Source organism: Anolis carolinensis, chromosome 2, assembly GCF_035594765.1.
Source record: "Anolis carolinensis isolate JA03-04 chromosome 2, rAnoCar3.1.pri, whole genome shotgun sequence".
Taxonomy (NCBI): Eukaryota; Metazoa; Chordata; class Lepidosauria; order Squamata; family Dactyloidae; genus Anolis; species Anolis carolinensis.
The window spans coordinates 233,473,566-233,494,689 of record NC_085842.1 but is presented as its reverse complement, the minus strand read 5'-3'; the positions used below and the strand labels follow the sequence as shown (position 1 = coordinate 233,494,689).

The window sequence follows — 21,124 nt, the reverse complement described above, 5'->3', positions numbered from 1 at the left end:
TCTCGTAGAACCCCAAGAAAGGTTTATGCTTATTATTATTATTTGAAACACAACAAGGTGAGTCCACAGCAGACACTCTACTGGTTGTTGTATTGGATCACACGTTGGACACTTCCCAAGTGTCTAGGACTGTGTGATGTATTGGTGAATAAAATAATGCGTGCAGATCCCAGTAAGGTGGCCGTCTGCAGCTGGCAGGTGGGAATTATTATTATTATTATTATTATTATTATTATTATTATTATTATTATTATTACACTTTAGGCCTGGAAACACCTATGCATCACAAGAATCCAGGAATATAAGCAAACAGTATATAATGTAAAAATCAGAAATCAGGAATAAGAAAGGAAAATATATAATCCAAAAAGGTTTAGTAAAAGGTGAGAACCAAACAGTAATCCAAATGTCTCATAAAGTTCCAAAGGTGACAAAGTCCAGGAACAGCCAGGAATCACAGATACAGCATAAGTCCACAATCAGGAAGATATAACTAGTAAGGCTTGATCAGGAGTGCATGAACAGGAACATAGAAAACTTCCAGGATATATAAAATCCAAAATCAAAGCTTGACTTGAATGAAAAACAAGAGAACTTAGGCTTAGCTTCTCACTCTAACGCAGCGTTGCCTGAACTGATCTTAAGGTAAACAACATGTTGCTTAATAGACATCAATGAAAGCATCCAGTTTCCCATAAATTTCTTTGACAACTTTCCTACGTAATATCTCTGGATGACACAATCTATTTTCGGCTCTGATTTGTAAACAAAGACTTGTTGATCTCGGTAGCTGCATGTGGGTTCCAATGGGAGCCCTCCTTATCACTCAGCTTTTCCCTCAATTCCTTATTTGTTGTTGATCCTTCTGACTGTCCTGAATGTCCTTGAGGTTTTGCAATTTCTGAGCCAGTTTTCTCACAGAGAGAATAATCATTTCCTCAGATTTTCTGAATCGTCCATAGGAAAGTTCACAGTCCCCTCTAAATCATCAGTTAAACCACCAGCCTCTGGTGACTGATCTACAACAGTTATATTATATACTAGCTGTGCCCGGCCCCGCGTTGCTGTGGTGTTGTCTGGTGGTGTCTGTATTTTTTAGGCAGTGTGGAAGAGGCCAAAGTGAGGCCTAACTCTGCCTGTCCCCTGGGCTGAGTGGGTTGCTAGGAGACCAAGTGGGCAGAGCTTAGCCTTCTAACGAGCAGCAATTGGATAAAAACAATTATTGCTCTCCCTCCAATTAGGACTTTATTTTTCTTTTCTTTTTGTTGTATCAACCTAGAGGCATTGATGAGGGGTTGTGCTGTCAATTTTCGAGGTTGTGGGGTGTTTAGTTTTGTTGTTTTGTCGGTCGCCGTGATGCCATCACTCTTTTATATATATAGATAATGTTTATATATGAGGCATGGGCTGGGTCAATAGCAGATGGATGGAAAGTTTTTGTGTAAACTAATTCACACAATCCAAAAATAAAATAAAATATTTAAAATGAAGCATAATTTAACCAATATAAACTTAACAGTATTTCAGTGGAAAACCCCTGGGGCTATCTAATCCAACCCCTTCTGCCATGCAGGAAAAACACAATCAAACCACCCCTAACAGATGGTCATCTAGCCTTTGCAATAATAGCCCAGGTGAACTTTGAACAAAGCAGAATAGAGCATGGCAGTTAAAGTGGTGTCAAGCTGCATTCATTCGATGATGCACCCTCACTGCTTCTCCACCTCATCCTCCTCTCCTGCTCAGAGGTGGCAGTTTGGGGGTGGCAGGAGGTCTCTTCTACTCCTCCTCTTCCTCTCCTTGGTGATAGAAGTTTCGGTGGTTGATTCGGTGGCAGCGGCAGGATATGTGTGTCCCTCTTCCTCCTTGGCAGTGGCAGGTCCCTCAGTTGCATCCTCCTTGGCAGCGGTAGCAATAGCTTCCTCATACTACAAGGGTTGCTTCATGTAGAGATCATGTGGTTGCCAGGACCATATGGCCAACATGCTGCAGTGGTTGCTAGCCCCAAAAGACTATACCAGGAAGGGAAGAAAGTGAAGCCAGGGGAGACATAATGGCGGGGAGGAGGTGGGGCACCCACGGAGTGGGTGAGCATCTCTCACAGAGCCCCATGGGCTCTGCAGAGCAGTTTGAGAACTGCTAAATTAGGGTATCTACATAAGTTAAAATAACACACTGCAAAGCCAGCACTAGCAGTCTTCATGGTGTATGACAACTTTTGCTAAGAATCCAGAGATTATTTTAGCCCTTAAACCTAACTTGCTCAGCAGTAAGTACATTTGGAGAATACTCTGAAGTTTGCAAAAAAAAAAAAAACAACACTCTGGATGTCCTCATGGTTTGTAGATTGAGAGAACTGCAGCTTGATTTGTTATCCACCTGCACATTTGGCTACCGTCACCCATTCTCTGTGCTGATCACTGCAAGAAAAGGGATGGGTTGTCCTCGTGCTGTCAACAGTGCTCCTTGCCAGCTAGCAGCTCAGGGAGAGCCTGTCTGTTGCTTGTTGGTTTCATCTTTTGAGATCATAAGATGGGTGCGCAGGCATGAGATTACTCCTTCATTGATTGCACAGGTGCAGAGTTATAACCCCAGTGGATAAAACAACCAATGACCAGGTTCCTAGAGCTGCTAGGGGTGGCAGGGATGATATGAAGACAAGAAAAAGGATCATCAGAGGTATCATCTGGATACATGGCCCTGGATTCAGCAGATATATTCTGTATTTAGGGCTCCTCCAGGTCACAAATACCCCAGATTAACCTGTCCCATGTAGATCTGCCCTTTGTTCCTGGAAGATCTGTGCCATTGCCTGAACAAATAAGAGGGTCTTTCCTTTGACATCTTTGTTTTTGTTTACAGTTCCTTGGCTGCTGTTTTAGGCTATGTGGTAGGGTGGGGGAGATAATATTTAGCTGGAGATAGCAGCAAGGGCTTGCCCAACCTTTCCTAAAATGGAGCATCAATCTTTATGTTTGTGTGCACACACATACACAAAGTAGAGCTCTACGCAACAGGTGTTGAGATGTGTGGAGAGGGAAGGAAATGTTCACTTTCTGCAGTACATAAAAGAAGCTGCCTTCATTTCATTTCATTTCATTTCAGTGCAACGTACTGTGACCTTCCAGAAATTGGCAAAAGGCAAAATGCAGCTGTCAATCTGGCTCAAGAGAGAAATACAGTAGAGTCTCACTTATCCAAGCCTTGCTTATCCAAGCCTCTGGATTATCTAAGCCATTTTTGTAGTCAATGTTTTCAATATATCATGATATTTTGGTGCTAAATTCGTAGATACAGTAATTACAACATAACATTATTTCGTATTGAACTACTTTTTCTGTCAAATTTGTTGTATAACATGATGTTTTGGTGCTTATTTGTAAAATCATAACCTAATTTGATGTTTGATAGGCTTTTCCTTAATTCCTCCTTATTATCCAACATATTCGCTTATCCAAGCTTCTGCCGGCCCGTTTAGCTTGGATAAGTGAGACTCTACTGTAGTATGCAGAAAGCATACTATTCCTCATTATGATGATGACTGGTGACACTAATTCAATCTGGGAGGGCATGTTCAATACCTATGAAGCACTGACTTTAAGTAATGCTAAGTTTTTGTAGAGCTGGTGTGATGGCTTCATTTCCATTAAGGTGGAGTAATTGTTATGGTTGAGCCTTCTGGCTCCGGTACTAGGAGACGGGGTCGTAAGACTCCTCGAGAGTCAGACTCTTTTGAGGAGCGTGAAAGGAAACGGCTCCGGGACTTATTTGCAGAACCAACAGATGAAGACTCATTTGAGGGTTTTACCGAGGGAATGGAGGAAGAGATGGTTAGCTCAGAGGAGGATGACATGGAGTGGACTCGTGTGAGGGAGGATTTGGGTGTCACCGGCAATGATAGCATGGGAGGCGATTGGCGGGTTGCAGGATCAGACCCATGGACGGGCTGGAGGGATGGAGCGGGATCCACAGCTGGGGATGCTGTGGGGCGTAGTCAAAGGTGTTTTAGCTCTGATGAGGATGATGATGATGAGGCACCTGGAATTAGGATAGCAGCTGACAGCGATGAGGAGTTATGAACTGGGATAAAATGGGGTTTAGGATCAATGGCTAATTGCGTTGGGCAAGGTAATCTGGACGAACGCTTGGGCTCTTGTTGGGGAACTTCCTGAAGACGGGTGTGATTCGTTGCTGGATACGTAAGTTACCAAGGACACTGGGCATAGACGGCGGGAGGAACTGTGTGGGGTTTTTCTGTGCAACTTGTGTTTAATCTTGATAGCTTGGACCTCCGTCGTCTTTTTGACGGACATTAATTACCTACTCTGGATTGACGCTGGACTGACTGACTGACTACGACCTCGGACTATCCCTTCTGTGGCTTTCGGTGGAACTTGTGGAACTTTAGACGTCTGCACTTGGCTTTCGACCTTGGACCGGATTGGGACCTTGCTGACCACCGTTACCCTGATTGATGTGCCTGGACCCGGATTTCGCTCGTTGCACAGAGGAGTAAACAGCCTGAGTTACTCATCTGTAGCTTTTGAGTAGCAGAGAGGAATCTGCTGCCAGCTTTTTGTGTTCATTTTGACCTTTGTTTACCAACTTTTGTTTGTTTAAATTGCCAGGCTGAAGTAAGCACTTTTGATTTAATCTGGATTAAACTCCTGTTTAATCCGGTTTATCCTTTCGAACCATTTTAGTTCAAACGGAGCTGTTTCTGTTACTTTTCACACTGAAGACAAGTGTTTGCCTAGTCCTTTGTTTCCTACGGGCATTTTTTAGTTCTGTAACTTCAATAAACTGTGTTGTACTCTATTTGGTGGCGTTCTGTCTTTGACAGTAATTGTTGGGGACCAGATATTGGCAGTTCTACTTCCTCAGCCTATCTTGAATGTTTGAAGCCACAGTATCATTTATCTTTAGTGCTCAAAGGAGAACATGGTCTGGTTCTCCTAGGTTGCACCTAGACATTCATTTCATTTCTTCTTTTAATTTTAAGAGAATGCCTTAACTGTTTTAAGCTTTGCACTGCTTTTTAACATTTTAGATTGCATTTTTAAAACTGCCTTTAGTATTGCTATTACCTCAATTCCATTTTAATGTTGCTTCTTTTTTACTTAATAATATTGTACTTGTCCTAATTTGTATGAATTAGAAACCAAACACGGACTGTAGCCTACTTGAAGGCCTACTGCATAGCAGTGCAGACAGTCAAGAAACTTGTTTGTAGTTTCAGTTATTTATTATTTATCGTGTCAAACCAAGGGTACAAGTTGCAATGTATTTGAAAACACAAACAAAGTTTAAAAACTTGGCATTCTACTACATGTCCTTTGATCAGTAGCTGGCCACTTGGAGTGCCTCTGGTGTTGCTATAAGAAGGTATGTGGCAAGGCTTAGACTGCATGCAAATGAATGAAAGAACCAAGGCATTGACATATCCAGCCCATCCCTTGTTTGGATATCAGCCAGCACACCAACACCTTCAGTCAAGAAATAGTTTTCTAAGATCTACAGAGATACTTGCAGGAACACCTCAGCAAGCAAGATTCCAAAACTGGCAGGGTAAAACCTGCAACCTCAATCAGTGGCTGATACTGGATGAGAAATTCCCTCCTGGACAAACAGAAGACTAGGCAACTTGGAAGGAACTGAACAGACTGTGCTCTGGCACCAAGAGATGCAGAGCCAACATTAAGAAATGGGGCTACAGAGTGAAGTCCACGATGTGCAAGTGTGAATATCAAACCACAGACCACCTACTACAATGCAGTAGTTTCAGTTGTCAAAGAACCATCAAGCAGAGCTGTGATGAGCAGCCAGAGATCAGCTGCATTTCTGAAATGAAGATGCAGACCACTCATTATTAAGAATTTGCATGGCATTTTGCAGATTAAGTTTCTTAAATCCATTCCGACCTAGATGCCATACTGGATACAGTCCCAGTGGATATAACTGTGACCCCTGGCTGTCTACTAATAATGGATTCTTTTGCATTTGTTACAGCCTAAGGATGTGGACAGGATTGCTATCATGTGTCAATTAAATCTTAGCCCTTCCTGGTCAAGCTGGGACTTTAACCAGGATCTTTCTGACCCAAAGCTCCATAATTTATTCAACTACATCACAGATGGAATTGGGGGGGGGGGGGAGGTGTCGATGCCCGACAGGAAGCTCTGGCATGGACTGGTCCATGAGGTCACAAAGAGTCGAAAACGACTGAACAAATAAAGAAGAAGACATCACAGATGGCCACCTCCAGCCCACCAAACATTGCTGGGCGGCAGTGCTCAGTCATCCCTTAGGATAGTGTGTGCTGGCTGATTGGAGTTGCAGTCCAATAATATAAGGGGGGCATGATTGTTTACTTCTGTATCCTATCATACTGACTCTTTTAGTCTGTGTGCAATTTATACAGGTAATGATTTTGTGGGAGTGTGTTTTGGTCCTGAGTCAGGTTGAATTTAAGTCTGCAGAATGCATTGAGGTTCTTTCTTTCTTAGAGATTGGGGAGATATCTTTTATTTCTTTATGCATGGTAGTTTAAATTCCTTTCACCTCCCTTCTGCTGTTACTGCCAGGGTAGAATTTGCTTCAACTTCATGGTAAAAATAATCTCAAATAGTTGTGGGGAAATTCAGAAGGCATCATAATCATCATCAAGAGAGCAGGATGTAAGACATAGTAGTGAAAGACCAAGGTGAAATTTATTCCTTTTGTGTGGCAAACATATGCAGCCTTTGCTAATAGTTTAACCACCTGTGAATTGTTTGGATAGCATTCAGAAGTGGGTTCTGACTTCTATTTTTTGTAATAGCAATAAGTAATAGGTTCTCTAATTCTACACTGCATTAATTTTTGCCGAGTTTCCATTTTTGTCTTTATGGCCTACTTGAAATTTCCTCCAAAGCACATACCATTTATTAGGGTGGTGCACTGAAATTATTTCTTGGTGTGGTTTAAGGGTTTTAATTTCAGAGTGGAAGGAAAGGACGGGTGATAGCATAAGACATCCTGAGATCAATTCCAGGAGCACTGAAGAAATAAGACCGGAGATTAGATGCAACATGTAATAAATTCAAACTGTCCCATAAAGGAAAGCTAACTCATTTTAATTCTACACAAAAAAATACTGGCGAGTGTATTGGGTTTCTTCTCTCTTCTTTGTTGGATATATTCTTAGCCTCCCCCAGTCTTTGAAGTCTGATAGAATAATGTTTAATTCCTGTGCTGCATCAATAGAGCCATAAATGAAAAGGTATGAAAGAAGTAATAAGGGCTCTTATTGTGTGGTGTCTTGTGATGAAACTGAGCCTGGAGAATTTACTTGTTTCCTTGCTCTTAGTTTTTTTTTCCTATTATAGTATGTGGCAGCCCCTGACTAGTGTTTAAAACAAAATATATGCAGAGGATGTAGGAAGTCTCTCCAGCTTTCTAGTCAATCATAGTTTGATCTCAAAATTACCTCCCAAGCTACACATTACAGTCATGTCTGAAGAACATAAGAAAAGTAATTCTGGACAAGGCCAAAGGAAATATATAAAGGAAATTTTATATAGCCCATTATGACTAGTAGCCAATGATAGCCTTTAATGAACCCTAAGTTAGCAGCCATCATGAAATCATATTCATATGCTAGAAAATTTCAGAGTTTATGTACTCTGAGGATGTACTTTGGCTGAAATATCCCACCAGTTCAATTTTTTGGAAGCAGTCTGGTCCTATTATTATGAAAGTATCTATGTTCTCTTGTTTTTGTTTGTCTTCAAGACATTTCTCACTTATTGTACCCCTAATGCAAACCTATCAGAGAGTTTTCTTGGCAAGATCTATTTAGAGGAGGGATTGCCCTTGCCTTGCCTTTATCTGAGGCTGAGAGAGTGTGACTTGTTCAAAGTCATCCAGTGGGTTTCCATGACCAATTAGGGATTGTCTCCAGAAATGTAGTCCCTGATAATCTTTATTATATTCTTCTTTCATCACCTTTTTTCCAGACAACCCAAGCATTCCTCCCAAGAAATTGCCCCAGTTCTTAATTATTTTGGCTGTCCTTTTTGAAATGTTTCCAACTCTATAATGTTGTTTTTGAGATGCAGCGACCAGAACTATACACAGGTTTTTGTTTTTTTGTTTTAAAAAAAGGCATTAAAATACTGGCAATTTAAATTTCATTTACTTTTCAAACAGCCTTAACATCAGCTTTAGTAATGCATGAGTAATGTGTTAGTCATATGGCAACACACAATGAGCAATGACAAGGATTCCATTGAAAGAATGGAGTAACACCAAGGCACTGCATTTTTTAAACTGATGTGTGCCCACTTCTGCTGATGGAGGTTGCTTCTGCAAGTGGAATTGTGTCATGAGTTATTACCTTATGCCACTATTCTGCTATATCTGCCTGCTTGACTTTGAGACCACTTTTATTCTCCTTTCCTTTCAAGCATCAAATAATTACTGCCACTTTAAAAGCAAACACATTTATTATTGTTTGATTTGGTTGCAACAAGAGTAACACAGCTATCATTTTTCCCTTTTGGTTTTTGTCTCATCCATTGGAATGTTTCCTCTTACTTCAAATTCCCACAAGTACTCTCTCTCTCTCTCTCTATATATATATATATATATGTGTGTGTGTGTGTGTGTGTGTGTGTGTGTATATATCTATCTATCTATCTATCTATCTATCTCTCCCACACCAATGCTTGCCCTGATCAGGCAAAACTATATCTGCCACCTTCCAATATGTGAGGATGGGAACATTTCTGGGTAAGTGAGTATAAAACACTAAGCCAGCAATAAACCATGTACTTAAGAGTAAGTTTCATTGCTCTTTAGGACTTTGCATTGACTAGACATGTATAGAGTTGCACTTTTAGGGCAGTGTGCGGGTGGGTACCTTGTCCTTAATGTTCTTACTGTATAGTCATATCTCCTTATGCAAGTGCCTCCAATTTTTCGGCTCTAGTACAGCTGTTCCATTCATTAGGAACTGAGAGTATAAAAACATTATTCCTTTTAACCTGGGTTCTGAGCAATTTCTTTCCACAAAAAAACACCTAAGATGAATGGGAATGTATCACTAAGGTGAAAGCTAACCCATTCTTTCTTTGAGTTGGATGAGCTATGCAAACCATATGCATTTGTCTGGCATGAATATTACACAAGCAAATGGGCATCTGGGCACCATAACTTGCAAAATGTCTGTTTGTTTTTTTTCTAACTGTTCAGAATCCCCTTGAATTGAATATTTATGTGACTAAATTGTAGTTAGATGAAGTCTGATTGAAGTTGGTATTGTGATAAAATGGTATAGTGAACACAACAGGCAAGTTGTTGAAGTTATACATCGCATCAGTAAGTGCCATTTTAAAAGGATTTAGTGAGCTCCCCTTTTGGCTCACTGTTTCTCTAGGGACAAAATTGTGGGGTATTTTTGTGAACTTGGCAATTAGATGTCTAGGGTTAGGTGCTGAGATAATGCACACCTTTATAGAAGTAGACTGCTGACTTCTATCAACAGTAAAGCCACTCCTACACATTTACACAAAGGAGAACTTGGTGGGATCAAATTCTAATAGGGACTTGCTTTTACATAGTAAAGGTAAATGTTTCCCCTGACATTAAGTCCAGTCGTGTCCAACTCTGAGGGTTGGTGCTCCATTTCTAAGCCGAAGAGCCGGCATTGACCATAGACACCTTCTAGGTCATGTGGCCAGCATGACTGCATGGAGCGCCATTACCTTCCTGCAGAAGTGGTATCTATTGATCTACTCACATTTGCATGTTTTCAAACTGCTAGGTTGGCAGAAGCTGGGGCTAATAGCAGGAGCTCACTCCTCTCCTCAGATTCAAACCGCCAATCTTTCGGTCAGCAAGTTCAGCAGCTAAGCAGTTTGGTCATTTCAAAATGGATGATGCCTTTCATGCCAGTTCTAGAGGGTTTTATCAAATGAGGCAAGCAAATTGCTATTACTAATAGCTTTGCTTGGAACCTATCGGATAACGCCTGTGGAAGATTGCTTGGAAAGCATTTGTCTTTATTAACATGAAGGGCTGTATCATTCAAGGCAGGTACATTGCAATTACATCAGGTTAATAGCACCATCAGTTGAGGTTTGACAAATGTCTTTGTCCCTCTTCTGTTGTTCTTCTGAGGAAGACTATTTGGAAAACGTTTCTTTTTATTAACACAAAAAACTGACTGACATCCTTTCCTGCTTCTATTGTGCTATGATTTTCTGTGCAAAAGTTTGCTTGCACGTGTATGTTGATTCTGGTTAATCACTGAGCGTGCTTTGGGTGGGGAGTGATTAGTCTTCTAGAGGAAAAGGGATGGATGCTTTAATATGATTTCCTTCCAATTGGCAAAGTAACTGGGAGAAAGCCTTTAACTTTTTTATTTCAGTAAAAAATAAATTACTTGCTCTCTCACCCACCAATTGGGGCTTGGCAAAGAAGTCAAAAGTTTGTTCCCTGCCTTTACCTACTTTTCCAGCCTTTTTCTGATATCCCTCTTACTACAGTGCTATAACATCATAGTGTGGTAATTCCCTTTTTTCTCTCACACTCACACACATAAATGCCTGGAAGTGTAAAGGAAAAAGCCAAAAGTGTCTAACAGTTTAAAAAAAAGCATTTATTTCAATAACCCTCTCTCTATTTCTTGGTGCTTCTTCCTTCAGACACACTGATCACTGGCATAGGGATAGATTGGTATCTGGTAGTGCAATGGGTTAAAGCCTTGTGTTGGCAGGACTGCTGACCTGAAATCCAACCTGGGGAGAGCGCTGATGAGCTCCCTATGTCAGCTCCAGCACCATGTGGGGACATGAGAGACGCCTCCCACAAGGATGTTAAAACATCAAAAACATCCGGGCATCCCCTGGGCAGTGTCCTTGCAGATGGCCAATTCTCTCACACTAGAAGCGACTTGCAGTTTCTCAAGTCGTTCCTGACACTAAAAAAAGTATATTTTGCCTTTCCTCTTCCACCAATTACTAATGTCTGTTTTATCCTGACAAGGAATCCCTTTAAAATATATTGGGGGAGGGGACGTTCTGTGTATACATGTATGCCAAACTAGGAAAAGGGAAAAGGATAATGTTATGGAGGAGCGAGATAGTGGGTGGCAGTCCCAATGCTGTGTGCAGTAAGATTTTTGTGTAAATAGATGCTGTAATCTCAAAATATTTCCAAGATGTTCAAGGAATAAGTGTAATCATGATGTAATAGCAGTTTTAGATTTGATTGTTGCAGCAAAAGAGCCTCATGCAATAAAGCCCAGAGTAAAAGTTCTTTTGCAGAGTTGTAGACAATATTTTATTACACTGTCTCTAGGATGCATTTTTAATTGAAAGTTGATGCTCAAAAAGGGGGGGAATTGGAATTATGGTGTCCTGGAATCCCCCCCTTTTTTTGGGGGGGGGGGAGTTCTCATGCTGTGATGATAGCACAACCGTTTCAGTTGTGTATTCTCCCTATTGGTTTTGAAGGAAGTGGTTTAAAAGTGTGTTGGTTTTCTTAAAAGAAGAGATTTAAAGATGATGCACATCTCTTTGATTTTTCAAGATTAGAGGTCCAAAAAGTGTGTGTCTTGGAATCAACAATTCCTTCCCCCCCCCCCCCCCCCTAAAATTGAGGCTCCTAAAGGAGGTGTACATCTTGAAATCAATGGCATCCGTTTTACTACACCAATGTATACACAGTGTTCCCTCACTACTTCGCGGTTCACTTTGCGCAGATTCACTGTTTTGCAGTTTTTCAATAAATTCTGAAATAGTATTATAAATCATAAAAAATTACAATTTACAGCCTAAGGAAGGGAGGAAGGAGAAGCCAACGGGAGAGAAAAGGAGCCCAAGCAGCAACGGGAGGAGAAGGAGGCAATTTATCAACACACGATTGGTTGATAAAGACTTAAAATAGTGTATAACTACCGTACTAAAATAATGTATAAATATCAAAATAAATATAGTGTCCCTACTTCACAGATTTTCACTTATTGTAGGTGGTCCTGGAACCTAACCCCCGCGATAAGTGAGGAAACACTGTTATGGGACTTCAGTATACAAAGATTTTGAAATATGTGAGTGGGCCTGGAACTCAACCTTGGTGGATACCAAGAATCCCCTCTGTATGTGTAGACTCTATTTTGACTGTGTTTATAATAATGAATTATATTTATATGGTTTTAATTTACATGTGGACCTGTAAGAACCAGAATAGGCGTTCTTAAAACTGACCTCTATTTATGCTTTATTGACTACTTTATTGTCTCCTGAGAAATCTGTATAAAGACCAAGTAGCCACAGTAAGAACAGACCACGGAACAACAGACTGGTTCAAGATTGGGAAAGGAGTATGGCAGGGCTGCATACTTTCACCCTCCCTATTCAACTTGTATGCAGAACACATCATGTGACGTGTGGGGCTTGATGAATCCAAGGCTGGAGTTAAAATTTCTGGAAGAAACATTAACAACCTTAGGTATGCAGATGATACCATTCTGATGGCTGAAAGTGAGGAGGAGCTGAGGAGCCTTATCACCAAGGTGAAAGAAGAAGGTGCAAAAGCTGGGTTGTAGTTAAACATCAAGAAAACCAAGATTATGGCAACCAGACTGATTGATAACTGGCAAATAGAGGGAGAAAACGTGGAGGCAGTGACAGACTTTATATTTGTAGGAGCGAAGATCACTGCAGGTGCAGACTGCAGCCAGGAAATCAGAAGACGTCTACTTCTTGGGAGGAGAGCAATGGCCAACCTCGATAAAATAGTGAAAAGCAGAGACATCACACTGGCAACGAAGGTCCACATAGTTAAAGCAATAGTATTCCCCATAGTAACCTATGGATGTGAGAGCTGGACCATAAGGAAGACTGAGTGAAGGAAGATAGATGCTTTTGAACTTTGGTGCTGGAGGAAAATCCTGAGAGTGCCTTGGACCGCAAGAAGATCCAACCAGTCCATCCTCCAGGAAATAATGCCCGGCTGCTCACTGGAGGGAAGGATATTAGAGGCAAAGGTGAAGTAATTTGGCCACATCATGAGAAGACAGGAAAGCTTGGAAAAGATCATGATTCTGGGGAAAATGGAAGGAAAAAGGAAGAGAGGCCGACCAAGGGCGAGATGGATGGATGGTATCCTTGAAGGGACTGGCTTGACCTTGAAGGAACTGGGGGCGGCGACAGCCGACAGGGAGCTCTAGCATGAACTGGTCCATGAGGTCATTAAGAGTCGAGGTCATGAAGAGTCGGAGACAACTGAGTGAATAAACACACAACACTGACCTAGATGTTACTTTTAAAAGGAGAAAGACAAAAAAAGTAGGTGCTTTTTTGCTGTTGCATTATAGTTCTGAAGAAACAGATTATATGGTGAATCACCATATTTGACAACTCTAACAGTTCCTAGGAATTCCAGTAATGGACCCAACCATATTCCTTAGAGGGAAGGAAATGTTGGTCATCAGGAAACTAAACCAGATTAATAGGTTACTGTAAATTCCAAGTACTTTCTGTTAGCTTTCACAATTGCATACTCCGCCTTGATTTCTTGCAAACCAGGAAACCAATGCAAATTCTAAAGATAAATAAGTGTTTTATTGTGTATCAACTATTTTGGAATCAGTGACAAATTTGTGGGTGATTATTCCTGGATAATGTGTCCATCTGGATCGTTGTTCTAAAAGCTGTCTGAAAATTCAAAACACGTTTTTGTTTCCTAAAGGTACCAAATCCATCTGAACACATTTTAAAGGAATTTTAAAAACATGTCGGGGATGTGTATTCTTCTGCTATAAATTACAATTTACCTAACCCTGTACTGAAGTGATTTGATACACTTTGATAGTTTTGATCTGTAAATAATATTTTACTCCTAGCCAACAGTGTGCTGCCCCCTAACTCATTTTGCTTTGCTTTTTTTCATTTAGTACCTTTTGGAAAATAACTCCACATGTAAAGATTTTTCCGTCTAGGCAAGTTAAATTCTTATTTTTATAGGCTGCTTTTTGGGCTGTTCTTCCCAAAGTTTCAGGAACAGGTATTATCTGTGTGCATATGAAAGCTCAAGATTCTCAATGTGCATAAATACTTTTAGTTGTGAATATTTGCACTCCTTGTCTTGAAGGACAGAGAATAAGGACATGTGAATGTTTCATGTTGCTTTGCCAATATGGATATTATAATTGACCAGTTTGCATTATGGATTTATTATATAAATTTGAATGTATGTAGTCTTTAAATTGTCTAACTTCTAGTCACAGCCTCCATGCATCTTCCTGTATTTACAGTCTTCTTTGGATACCTAAGGAAAGGACATCATGCATGCTGATACTGTGTGTGATCCAGAAAGGTTGATCTTTTAAAGAAACTGTGCCCTGTCACAGCAGAACTGATTCCTCATCACCAGTACAACCCCTTATATACCATCCATATCTGCTCCAGAGGTCTGATAAATCCTTTGGAGCAATATTTTGGCAGGGTGGCAAATTGAAGGAAGAAGGGAAGAATATGCCTGTCACACTAACATTTGCACATTCTCCAGTATTTCCTGAGGTCTGGTTAGTCTGTGCAGTATTTAAATAAAGATAAGAGAGGAATTGAATTTAGTCTGTTTAATGAGCATAATAATACACACACTGGACCTATATAATAGTCTTGTGGTAGGATATATTGATTCAGTCTAGCTTTCCCCTGAATGCCCCTCCAGCTGTTGGATCAAAGCCAAATAATGAAATACTGCATGTTCCACTGCTTAAAATGAAATTCTGTTAACTGTTTAAATTAGAAACGGATCTTTAGAAAGACTTTTTTTTTCCAGCAGCAGAATGGGACGGGGTATTTTTTCCACATCGACAATAGCACAGACCATTGCACACTTTCAAAATCTGCTCCAGAAAGCTGAAAACCACTTTGGAGAAGGTTTTCAGCAATGTAGAGGGCTAAAGGATAAGGGGAAGAATAGTCTTGTCACACTAAAAACTTCATCACACACAATAAATTCAGCGTTTCTACACATTTAAGAAATGGCTAATGACAGAGCTCATTACGTGACGCAAGCTTGTACCTTGGATTTCAGCTATTTCACCATTTCTAAAGTGTAGTTTTTCTCGATGATTCCTAAGTCAATTGATAATTAGCTTCCTTTTAAATTCCTTTTAAATTAAATGTCAAATTTCACGTGTGATGGGAATTTCCCAATGTTCACTTGTAAACATAACAATGACATAATTCTGTAGGGAGACTCCAAGATTGTCAGTATAGATTCCTTTCCTCTATCTTTTTTTAGTACTGAGGAAGTAGGAACTAGAAAAAACAAAGAGGATGTTTTCTATTAAAAGAAAATGGGAGAGTAGAGTAGAGAGTATTGGGAGGAGAAATATGTCTCCCCTGTGATGGGAAGGCAAACGGATAATTGGAAAAGAAAGAGGAATGAGGGGAAATGTGTGATGGGGTACGAAAATCATTTGTTTAATTTCCGAATGGGGCATTGCGAAGCTTAAGGGGAAAACAACAATTCACAATGCTTTACTTATTGCATGGGATGAAGTCCTAACTTTTGTACATTCCCCAACATTTACTGAAGTATAGCTTGACTATGTGCAAAATTCCTTTGTCAGATTTGTATTAATCTCCTATCTCCATTATCTTACCTTTGTGGAAAACTAGATCATGGACTACATCCAATTTTAAACTAGTGGGCTGAAAACCTCAGTCATTCTGCAATTGGCGATGTCTACTGTACAAATGCAGTCATTCAAAACTCCTTGTACAACATGGTTTTTGATGCATGCTTGCATGAATTCCCAATATATGCAATTTAATTAAAGCAGACGTTCCAGGTCATAGCGACACAACTGGATTCAGACAAATATATCTATGAGTATTGTATATGCAGCACGTTTTTAATTACAATGACATGTTTAATGATTTGGATGACTTGATGTACTGTGATCATGCATTTTGGAGGGCGAGGAAGGGGAGACTGAATTTTTCTCACTGCCAACTAATAGGAGTCTGTCCTGGTTAGTGCCATGGCTTTTGGGGCAGCCAACAAATGGTTGGCAGGTGAGGTAATTCTTCTTCTCATGTGCAAAAATGGGCATAAGCCAACTAGAACTGGAAGGAAACCACTAATGTATTTTACAGAACAGCAGCTTGCCATTATTTGAGCTGGTGTGTTGATATTATCTCAGAATATATATATTCATTCTCTGCAGAGACCTGTGACATGCATTTTTGTCACAGCCAATTTACTCATCTGTACAGTATTACCTTGGGGATATGAATACTGGAAATGTGAACTAACAAGTCAACCAAATGCCCCTTTATGATTTCAGTCACTTTGTTCTATGCTCCTGTCAGATTAACCCTGAACTTTAAAAGGGTTACAAGACTGTAAGTGGATGGTCTTCAGACTGCTTGTCAGGAAAGAAAGAGCAGGATATATGTGGGGAGCTGGCAGGTGAGGCTTGGCTGAAGCTGCCAATTTCTGGCATGAAAAAGGAGTTCTTGGATTTCTTAATAGCTGCTTGTCAAGGAAGGGTTCAACTGTTGTGACACTGTGATCTGTGGAATTGAACCAGCTGGACCACCTCCCAATAATCTCTGCCTTCAGGCCAAGAGTCTGTTGGATGCTGGTGGCCAGTAAGGAGACAGACAGTGGAGCAATTGGGAGGGTGTCTGATGGGACTGTGAGAGACAAGCCATTGAAACTGAGGAGACAGATCAGACAACATTTCAATAGAGCCATGGCCCCTGCTACCTGGTAGTTGGACTGACTCTCCTGGTGCCACATGTTGAGATTGTGCTGGAGGAGAGCAGAGCTCAGGTGAGAGGTTTTTCTGTGCCCCAGTGGCCCATGGAGAAGGGAAACATGGCTCTTCTCGATAAATTGGTAAATCTTGCAATAGAATAAAGGAAAGCTTTTAGAGGCTTGTTCTAAAACCCACATTCTTGAAGAACTGATGTCGTAATACAAGGCAATATACTGAGCCCTTGGTATTCACTGGGATTTGGTTCTAGGATAGCCCTCTGGATACCAAATCTGTGGATGCACAAGTCAGTTATATTAAATATATAAGGGGTTGTATAAAATGGCAAACAACTCAAATGAATGCTGGAAAGAGCCGAGGATATGTTAAAAATATTTTTCAACAGTGGTTGGTTGAATCCGTGAATGCATTACTCATGGATATGGACTATACAATAAAACTCACTGTCCACATATTTTAATATTGCCTTTTCACTGTGAAATCTGAGGTGAAAAAACATGGATTTGGACATTGTGAGGGACTGAGAAACATTCCCTTTATTTGTGTTCTGATGCTTGGATTAATTAATTAATTAATTAATATTTTGCATTTCAGCTGATTTTGAATTAGGATTACCCTACCATAAAGTTTATTCAGAAGTGGTTTGCCATTGCTTACCTTCAAGGCTGAGATATTATTACTTGTCCAAGGTAATTTAGTGGGTTTCCATGGCCAAGTAGCTTTAAACCTTGGCCACCCAGAGTCTTATCCAACTCATACACCACTGCACCACATGGGCTGCTAATAAAAACTTGTTTCCATTGAGAACTATCTAATGTGGTGCTGACATGCTCCAAAGTTTGAAGGGGCATATTGGGCTTTCAACTTAAGGTTTGCTCTTAAGATTAATTTGTTTGTAAGTCGGAACAGGTACATTTTTAAGTGTAACTCCATATATATATATGTATGTATGTATGTATGTATGTGTGTGTGTGTGTGTGTATATATATATATATATATATATATATATATACACACACACACACACACACACACACACACATACACAAACACACACACACATATACACACACATATGTATATGGATGGAGTTACACTTAAAAATGTGTGTGTGTATATAAACTTTGGATAGCAAAGGGAAGGATTAATAACCCTGTAGTGTTTGTTTTGCTGTCTGTTCCCCATTCAGAAGATTTCACCCCATTTTCTATCCCTGTAATAATTTGATTTTGAAAAAAATGGCTTGTTGTACAAACAAGGATTGGTGAAAGAGCTTCAGTGGAGACACCTTTTTCTCATGATAACTCTCTCAGGGGTGAATTTCCCTCCCGAGGAGTAGATTTCTCTCATTTCCTGTTTTCTCACACACACACACTCCCTGTTTGTCATTATGAGTTGTTTGTAAGTTGGATGTTTGTAACTTATTTATTTTTTGTTCTTATTGCAAAAGATTTAAACATTTCTGTGAGGAATGACTATATCTGAGAAAGTTTTAGAAAGACTCTCCATCCTATCTATGAATAAATTTGAATAAACACTGAACTTATTTAGCATTATTTGCTATTATAGAAATAGTAAAAAATACTAAAATTGCATACTACCTTTACTCTTTTGTCCTTAGTACAACCACAAGGAGGTGATTTGAAGTATTATGCTTTTTTCAGCTAACTGTCAAATAGGCACAGATTGCAATGTACTTTTAACTTGAAACTGGTTTATGATTCTGACTTTTTAGGGATAACTAATTGAAGTTACTGGTTCTGACATGATTGGTTCCTTGAACTTTCCTCCTTGCAGGTGATTGGAAGGGTAGAGTAAAACACAGGGGTGCTCAGTTATAATATGGAAGCCACATTTAGAACTTAAATTTAACATTTGTAGATATAGGAAGGAGCACGTCTCCCTAAAGTCATTTTGTAGAGAGTATTAATGTCTGGAAAGGAACCATGCTCGACTTGTTGTATGTCAATGCCAAATTAAAAACACTCATGGCTAGTGGTGGTGCAGAGATGAAGTAATAAGAACGCTACTCCTTTTTTAGGACAACATATGAATTAAAGAAAAGGGGGAAACCCGCTCAGCCTGATTCATTTGCCAGACAAATGTTTTTAGCAAGACTCTAGAGACTAGTAATGGAATCTCCAATGTCATCCTGCCTTTGCACATTGACTGTGTATGTCTTCTACATAAGGATACCTAATTTGTTGTTTGCCTTGTTAAATGTACACATTTCTCATTCCACTGACATGTTTTGCTTCGTTTTTGACAGATAGATGTTATTTGCCCTTCTGTTACTAAACGCTGCTTTACCTAGTGGTATTAACAGGGTCAAGTGAAGGTTAAGTGTGTATTAGGAATTGAAGTACAGCATAAGGACAGGAGAGATTCCAAGTCGTTTGGAAAAACCATTGCAACTTGCATCTGTATCACTTGGGAAGAGGATGGAGGTTGGGAGGTCACTTGAGTAAAGCTATATATTTCACTGCATCAAGTGAAATGTAACAGCTGTGATTCACAGTCCAGGTCTGTTCACTGGAACTCCCAAGCAAACCAGAAATTTAAAAACAGCAAAATTGTATTCATTCTAATTCAACAAAACTACTTTTGGTATCCATATTCTGGTTGACTGATATCTTGATTGCTTCTGCTGTTGTTATTTATTTATTATTTATTTATTTACAGTATTTATATTCCGCCCTTCTCACCCCGAAGGGGACTCAGGGCGGATCACATTATATACACATAGAACGGAGACAGAGACAGACGCAGAGGCAATTTAACCTTCTCCTGAGGGGATGTTCGATTCTGGCCACGGGGGGGAGCAGCTGCTTCATCATCCACTGTGACAGCACTTCCTCATTCCAACGTCGTAAATTAGTTAAATTTGTCTCCCCACTTTATAAGTGGTACCTTATTTCCTACTTGATAGATGCAACTATCTTTCAGGTTGCGGGGTCAGCAACAAGCAGGGGCTATTTTTTTTTAAATTAACGGGTGCTCACCCCGCCATGGGCTGGCCTTGAACTCATGACCCCATGGTCAGAGTGATTTATTGCAGCAGGCTGCTCACCAGCCTGCACCACATCCCGGCCCCTTGTTGGTAGTTCTATGGTGGTATATGAAGGTTATTATGAATTAAATCTCTAGTAAGATGCCCTCTTTTATTAATTAGTACATTATTGTTTACAGTTGTTCCTTTTGTGTTTGAGTCTTAAATTGCTGTACCCTAATCCAGCGGTTCCTAAAGTGTGATCCGCTAAGCATACCAAGAGGCTCCACACTTCTCTCCTCCCCCCTCCCCCTCCAAGCTTTCACTCTTCTTTCCAGCTCCTCGCCTCCCTTGCCACCAAAAGCCCTTTTCCCTTGCCTTTCTCACTATCCAGATCCTTTCCCCCTTACCTTGCTTGCTTCCATAACCCTATTTCCCTCCCACTGCTCAGGGGTTGCTTTGATGGTGCTTTTCCTGCATGGCAGAAGAGAGTTGAACTGAATGGCCCCTAGGGCTGCTCCTATTACTACAACTACTACAACAACTACTATTACTGCAAAGGCTGGATGGCCACTTGTTGGAGTGCTTTGATTGTGCTTTTCCTGCATAGAAGAAGTGGGTTGGACTGGATGACCGGGGTCTTCCACTGAAATATGTTAGTTAAAATTGTTCTTCATTTTAAACATTGTATTGTTCTTTATTTCCTTTTTTTTCACTACAAACAAGATATGTGCAGTGTGCATAGGAATTCATGTTTTTTTCAGTTAGTTCACACAAATACTCTCCATCAATCAGCCAGTGGCCCAGCCTGTCTATCAAATTTTAAAACGCAACGTGCGAGAAAGTTTGCCTATGCCTGATATGTATACATTATATATATAATATAATATATAATCTATATATATAAAATGGTAATGAAATTTCGGCCTAGGACAAAACAATAAAACTACACATTCCAGAGGCACTAAACTTGGCAGCACAACCCCTCATCCATGCCTCTACGTTCATACAACAAAATGAAAAGAAAAATAAAGTCCTAATTAGAGGGAGAATAATAATTGTCTTTATCCAATTGCTGCCAGTTAGGCTAAGCTCCGCCCACTTGGTGTCCTAGCAACCCACTCAGCCCAGGGGACAGGCAGAGTTAGGCCTCACATAGGCCTCTTCCACACTGCCTATAAAATACAGATTATCTGATTTTAACTGGATTATATGGCAGTGTAGACTCAAGGCCCTTCCACACAGCTATATAACCCATTTAAAATGGACTTAATGTCCGGGAAAAAATTTACGCTTTACTTTAACTACCACCAATTCCTAAGTACTTTATTTCCCATACCACCAGACTTCGC

The 21,124-nt window shown here is 40.2% G+C and overlaps 1 protein-coding gene and 1 long non-coding RNA gene across 3 annotated transcripts in view; both read left to right on the top strand.

The window, feature by feature from the left end:
• adamtsl1 (ADAMTS like 1) overlaps positions 1-21,124 on the top strand; it is a 671,866-nt gene that overhangs the window by 344,974 nt on the left and 305,768 nt on the right. The window lies entirely within an intron of this gene.
• Positions 220-5,065, top strand: LOC134296593 (uncharacterized). Its single transcript, XR_010003387.1, has 2 exons — positions 220-4,199; positions 4,283-5,065. It is a non-coding gene; the product is annotated as an uncharacterized LOC134296593 (long non-coding RNA).